Raw genomic sequence first — 7,693 nt, forward strand, 5'->3', positions numbered from 1 at the left:
GGAATAGTTCAAAGTGACGACAAAGTCAAGAGTGTGCCCTTGGGGGCACCTGGGTGGTTTAGTCAGTTAAACATCTGGGACTCTTGGTTTCCACGCAGGTCATGATCTCACTGTTTGTGAGTTCGAGCCCCACATTGGGCTCTGAGCTGACAGCACGGAGTCTACTTGGGATTCTTTCTCTCTCCCTCTCTCTCTGACCCTCCCCTGCTCTCTCTCTCTCTCTTTCAAAATAAATAAATAAACTTAAAAAAAAAAAGAGTGTGCCCTTGGGAGTGAATTTCTAAAAATGGCCTGATGTGGGCTAACACACGTTGCATGCCGAAGCAAATCACAACTACCACTGCATTCTTCTGAAAGGAGTTTCAGATTATATTGAATAGTACAGGAAATTTCTCTCAAGCTTTACCAACAAATGCACAATAGAATTTAGCATGCTCCCTAAAGCAGTTGGGAATGCGTGAATGCCTGACGACAAATATTATAGAATAAATAAAATTATACTCACAAATGGTAGGGACCTTAAATTCACCACCAATCTATCCATTTCTCTTATAATAGGTGGATTATTTTGTTCTCTCCTAAAAGGATGATGCCTGTCTATATTTATGTCAATCTTGGTGAGAGGCTGTGTGGGGGTGTTGAAGTCACAGAGAAGTGTAGCAGAAGCTTTGTGAGCTAGCAACTTCCATTTCTCTTTTGCCAACTCCTGACTCTAAGGAAGGAAGTATTGCTGGGAGGGGCAAGGTAGAGTAGAGAAATCTCAATCCAGAACTGTGTATAGGGAGGCCTGGGTCTAGTTTTCTTTACCTGGGAATGGTTTCCCTATTGCTATTCCCTTATCTTTCACCACTAAATATGCTGGCACGTCCTCTGCTATTTTGTGAAAAAAGTTGATCTTTGGAGGCTGATGATACATGAGTATAAAAGAATGTGGCTGGGTGGAAGGGAAATGCAGAACAGTGATGACTCATGCATTCATTTGCTACTTCAACAAATATGTATTAAATGACTGCTAGTAATGTGGAGACATGTTGCAGATGGGGTGGGGGGAACACATCACTGAACAAAACAAAGGTCCTGCTTTTTGAGACTTATGTTCTATTAAAAGAAGATAGAAAATACATAAAGGTAGTAGGCTGTAGGGGTTGAATTAGAGGAATCTGGGGGCTGATCAAGGAAAAAGATGGCTGTGAGCAAGGCAGTAACATACAACAAGCTCTATTGGGTGGCACTTAGACGGGTTTGCATGAGAAGGAGGTTCCTCACAGTGTGAGACCATCCAGAGATTTGTGGTGAGGGGAGTAGTACCCAGATGGAAAGGAGGGCAAAGGAAGCGCCAGGGATGGAGTGGGGGTTGGGAGGTGGGCGGGGCCGAGGGAACAGGAGTTTGAAAGGGGGTTTATGTGGCTGGGTGATATCGGTCAGCAGCATGGCGAAAAGTCTCTGGGTCAGAGAGCTCTGAAGGACCTTCTAACTACAGTCCCCATCTTATCGATGAGCAACAAATTTTAGGTACAGTTTTAAGGGGTATACAAAGCAAGCATGCTCTAAATGAATGGAAATCTGCATGACTGGGCTATTTTTTCAATAATTGGATGTATACAAATTTGAGTTTGGTTCATGCAGGTTTTTGAGCTAACGGGACTCAGCCTACAGTGAAGATACTGTGTAGACAACGTAGAGGCTAACACACAGAGAACATCTTTCGCTCACTTATAAATGTATGTGCTAAGGAGAAAAATAGGGCAAGGTAAGGACACACAGTGTCACAGGGGAAGGATTATATTCTAGACAAGTTGTCAGAGAAGACCTTTGTGGTGAGGGGACATCTGCGCAGAGACATGCGAGAAGTAAGCGATTGAGTGTGCCATGTGGAGACCTGGGGCAGGAAAGTTTTGGTCGTTTTGTTTGGTTCTGAGGAACAACTTAGAGTCCAGTGAGGCTGGAGCAGAATAAGCAAGGAAGACAGTGGTGGGAGACGAAACCACAGTACTTGGGCCACACACAGGAAGGATTTTGTTCTGCGGCAGATGGGAGCCCACTGGACATAGGGGCAATGTGATGTCATTCGCATTTTAAATGTGCTCTGATATTCCACAGAAACACACGTTATCCGGGAAAGGAATAGCAACGGCCTGGACCAGGTACTGGATACCGGGGAAGGCCGTGAGACACCAAACTCTGGAATTTAAAACCTAGAACTCATAGATGTTGATAAACTGAGTGTGAGGTATGAGAAGGAGAAAAAAAGGAGTCAAGAATGACCAATATCTTTGGCCCACGAAGTTGTCCTGCACTTGCCATATTTAAATGCTAGACAACATGGTGTCTGAAATATGCATTTTACACATTTAGGTCTCCGCAGAGCTGTTAGTGGAGACAGCATAGTATGGACAGGAGCAGAGGCTATGGAAGCGGATGGCAGGCAATTGAATGCTGGCTTCCCCCACGTAATAGATCATGTGACCCTGGGCACATTTCTTAACTATTCCCACATCTGTAAAATGGACATGATAATAGAACTCTTATTGAGATGCTGTAAATATGAACATATATAATGGGGAGAAAGTACCTAGTGCCTGATACATGCCAAATGCCCAGAAGGTGTACCTATATTTATTACTAGCAGTGTTCAGGTAAGAACTTCAGAGATAGGAATGCTTACCACTGGGCAACAGAGAGAGGGACAATTTCAAGTGAAGTGAAGGATATTCTTTTGGTTTGTAACTATTCTTGAGAAAACATCCTTCATCATCAGACTGGCTACACCATTTGCAGGGCCCAGTGCAAAATGAAAACGCAAGGACTCCTGTTATAAAAGTGTGAGTTTCAAGACGGTGGTCACTGAGTATTACACCAAGCAAAGGGCCCTTCAGAGCCAGGCTGTCGCACACCCATGAAGCCAGCCCTGTTCATCAGAGAGTCCTTCAACTCTATTTTCCTCCAAGTATTGCCAAAGGCCTCTCAGTGTCTGTGGACCACCAGTTCTGAGTCAAACTAAATGCAATTGGTGGGACAATTCAATTGTGCACTAGAATCACAACAGCCCATCCCACCAAGCTGTTCTGTCTCACAAGCCTTTCTCTCTGACTCCTATAACCATTTTTAAAAGTGCCTTGCTTTTCTGTATGCTCTTGAATAAAATTAGAGCCTTCCAAATATATATGCCGAGCTAATAAAAAGATAAAAATAAGTAAATAAAACTGTCATTGCCTTAAAAAAACAATCCTGAGTGTATACTATAGTTACACATGTCCTACCATTTGGATAGTACCTTATACACTTGAAAATGCTTCCATGAACGGTGGTCCTGGAAGACTAATGATATTTCAGATGACATAGCAGGTCAAAATGTTTACATTATTTTCTCAAAGTCACTGTTAGTGGAATTACTACCATTGGACACCTGCTCCCCCACTTCTTGTCCTGCATTTTTTTACCAATTTACAAAGTCAATAGAATCTAGAAATGATCTTGGTCTCCCAACTTGGGTTCATGTGAAAGATATTAATTTAAGATTTATCTTTCTTTTGAATAAAGAAGAGTTGAAAGCTGATCTTAGTTTTCTTTCTAATGTGAAATGCAATTCCATAATATCAAACATTTTGTGTATTTTTATGCCTTTGCAGTGTCTTGTTTGAAATATGAATGCCTTGAGAGATTGGCCTAGGTTGGTCTTTCTTTCTTCCTTCCTTTCTGCTTTCCACCCTTCCTCCCTTCCTTTTCTTTCTTTCTTTCTTTCTTTCTTTCTTTCTTTCTTTCATTAAAAAAATTTTTTTAATGTTTGTTTATTTTTGAGAGACAGAGTGTGAGCAGCGGAGGGGCAGAGAGAGAGGGAGACACAGAATCCAAAGCAGGCTCCAGGATTCTGAGCTGTCAGCACAGAGCCCAACTTGAACTCATGAACTGTGAGATCATGACCTGAGCTGAAGCTGAAGTCAGACGGTTAACCAAATTAGCTACCCAGGTGTCCCTCCCTTCCTTCCTTTCTTCCTTCCTTCCTTCCTTCTTTCTTTCTTTTTCTTTTTCTTTCTTTCTCTCTCTCTCTCTCTCTCTCTCTTTCTTTCTTTCTTTCTTTTCTTCCTACTTCCCTTCTTCCTTCTTCCCTTCCTTCCTTCTTTCCTTCCTCCCTCCCTTCCCTTCCTTTGTTCCTTCCTTTTTAAATTTTTATTTATTTATTTTTTTAAGAATGCTTAGAGGGGCACCTGGGTGGCTCAGTCAGTTAAGTGTCTGACTCTTGGTTTCTGCTCAGGTCATGATCTCATGGTTCATGAGTTGGAGCCCTACGTTGGGCTCTGTGGTGACAGCATGGGGCCTGCTTTGAATTCTCTCTCTCTCTCTCTCTCCCTCTCTCTCTCTCTCAAAATAAATAAATAAACTTAAAAAAAAAGAATGCCTAGAATATGCTTTGTATATACATGTCTTCAGCCAGTCGCTTTGTGTACACAGCCACGGTTCTTAACTGGGGATAATTTTCCTAACAGGGGACATTTAGTGATGCCTGGAGACATTTTGGTTGTCACATTGGGGGAATACTACTGGAAACTAGTGTACTCCCAATTCGAATAATCTTTAGAGTGGTGGGGGGATATATTTTAGCTGCCCAAAATTTAATGGGTTAAAGCAATAAACATCTGTTATCTCACCAGTTCTGTGAGTTAGGAATCTGGGTGCAGCTTAATTGGGTCTTCTAGCTCAGGATCTCTCCAAAGACTACAATTAAGGGGTTGAGTTGGGGCACAGATTTCAAGGCTCAATCAGGGGAAAATTCACTCCCTGCTGGAAACAGGTCTCCAGTCCTCTCTGACTGTTGATCGGGGACATCAGTCTAGCACACAATCAAGCTTACACATTTGAGGGCATAAAAACAGAAGTGAGGATTACTGGGTCCATTTTAGAGACTGCTCACCCCAGGACACAATTTAGCAGTATGCGTCAAAAGCATTAAAAAAATATGCATTTTGTTGGCACATCAGTTCTAATTCTCAGATTTATCTTAAGGAAATAATCAAATGAGTGCACAAAGATATGAATGCAAGAATGTTTTTTATGGAATAGCATTTAATAGAATAAAATGGGAACAACTGTTTAAATAAGTTATGTTATAGCTACACGACAGAATAGCATGCAGCAGTTAAAAGTTATGTAGATGCATGCATAGTAACATGGAAAGAAGTTGTTGAACTATTACTGAGTTTAAAAATCAAATTGGAAATAACCTTTAAAATGCAGACTTTTTATAAAATGTTAAATATATACACAGGAAAAAAATCTGGAAAGACAGACTCTAACATTTGACAGTTATTATTTCTTTGAAATGATAGGAATACACTTTAGAATTTTTTCTTTAGTCTGCTTAATTCAAATGATTTACATTTTCTCCAGTGAAGATATAGTATTTTATAGCAAAAACGAGCCAATACTTATAATAAGTAATGAAACCAACTTTGCTTGCTAACTGTCCTACTGTACATTTAGACTCTGTCTTAGTCCATTTGGGCTTCCATAACAAAAATACCATAGACTGGGTGACTTAAACAACACACATGTATTTCTTGAAGTTCTGGAGCATGTGAAGTCCAAGATCAACGTGCTGGCAGATTTGGTGTCAGATCAGAACTTGCTCGTTGGTTCAGAGACAATAGCTTCACCCTGTGTCCTCACTTGGTAGAACAGAGCAGGGGAGCTCTCTGGGGTCTCTTTTCCTAATCCCATTCATGAGAGCTTCACCCTCACGACCTAATCACCTTCCAAAGTCCCTTCTACTAACACTATTGCATTGGGGATTAGGTTTCAACATATGAATTTCGGGGGGACTCAACCATTCGCGATTCAGTCCTGCTCATGCTCTCAGCACACTAGACAATCCCCCCTCCCTGACTGTCAGCCCCCACTATCCTGAGGCCCTGCCCAGACATCTGAACATAGCAGGAAACTCCAAGAATCAGACCCAGATCATTCTTCCTTTCTCTGGGAAAGGTTCTGCACAAACCTCTTCCAGAGCCTTCCTCACAGCCGTGGCTGCCCCACCCCACATCCTTGGGGAGGGAGGTTGTCACTGTTTTCCAGGTATAGATGAATGGCACCATGACGCATGTTGCTAACAACCATGGAAGGCCATAGTTGGAGACATGGACTGCCATACTCCAGATCCTTCCTCGGACTCCTCAGATTTTTGTGTGATGTTGACACTTTCTTGTCTGTGAAAGAGAGATAGCAGTAATTTTTCACTTTTTAACACTCCTTTGAAATTTAAAACACATCATTTGTATCTTTGGAGCACAAAGCTCTTATTTTCCATTAACAAATGAGAAGTAAAAGAAATTACATTAAGCTGTGCTGTCAAGTCTTCATTTCGACGAGATTATTTCTACTGAAACATTTAATTGGGCATGGTTTATGCATTGACAATAACCAGTATATTCATTCCCCAGTGAACTGGGAATCAACTTCCTCTGTTTGAAGGAATTGTTTATATGTATGTTACAGGTTCATTAAGTAAAACAAGTGACACCCATAGCTGCACAATATTACCAAAATAGTTTGCAGAATGCATTTTGATTCCTTTATTGCCTGATGTTGTAATTAAATTCATGTGCTATAAAGCAATACAGAAAACTGTTCCATTCCTTTTTGAATGAAATACATTCCTTTCAGTTTTAGAAATTAAAACTGGAAAATGCCTATATTTAAGGGAAAGTGCTTTCAGAACTAATCCCAAGGAGGAGAATTCTTAATATGGCAAGTCGTTAGAAATGTAAGTTATTTCCTACCAGGCCTTTCTTAAGCTCCAGCCCCCAACCCTTTTATCTGATTCTGAAACTGCCTCAGACATAATTGGGTTTCCTAAGACCTGTTTCTCTCACTGGACACAATTGTGAACAAAGAGGACTGAACTGGGAAAATAATTAAATTTAATGAGAGAGACACTGGGGGAGTGTGAGTGGTTTCCTCTGTTTTCTTTGATCTAAAATAATGAATGTTCATGTAGCAAATAGAGCAGAAAGATTACAAACATCTCGTCCTAAACAGGGGTGGCACTTTTATGCAATCTAATGAAATCTCCTTCAACAAAACCATGTTCACAACTGGGTTTGTTCAACCATGACGGAACATCCTGGAGCTCTGTATTTTTAATCTCCGTTTGTACCAACAAAATTGTACAAAATATGCTCTGTTCAAGGTACACAAAAGTTGTGTCCAGTCATTTCTATCCCTTCAGGTTTTGGATGTAGAATTTTCTCCTTTAGTTGTTTAGGACCTTATTTAATTTAATTTAATTTAATTTAATTTAATTTAATTTAAATTTTTCACCCTTAGTACAAAGACTGTCTTAGCTGCACTTCCTTCTGACACATGGCAGGACTGTGAGCTTGCTCAACTAAAGACAATTCCATGTTTGTCACTGAACCCCAGCACCTCTCACAGGGCTGTTGCACAGGTTTTAGTAAACTTTGTTGAAATGAATGAATATATCACTGGTAAGTCCACCACTGAAATGTAGCCACTGTTTACATTTTGCTTTCTGTCTTTCTAGGCTTTTATAAACAAATATTTGTTTGTACTTTTGGAGAGAGTTTATTCAAGACTGACAAACGAACTCTGGCATCTTAGTGGCTCAAACTTTTCTTTCTTGATAAAGGAAAATGCTGCTGTAGGCTGGGTGACTCTCCAGGACCGTTGTCCTCCAACC

Source organism: Panthera uncia (genome assembly GCF_023721935.1).
Source record: "Panthera uncia isolate 11264 chromosome B2 unlocalized genomic scaffold, Puncia_PCG_1.0 HiC_scaffold_24, whole genome shotgun sequence".
Taxonomy (NCBI): domain Eukaryota; kingdom Metazoa; phylum Chordata; class Mammalia; order Carnivora; family Felidae; genus Panthera; species Panthera uncia.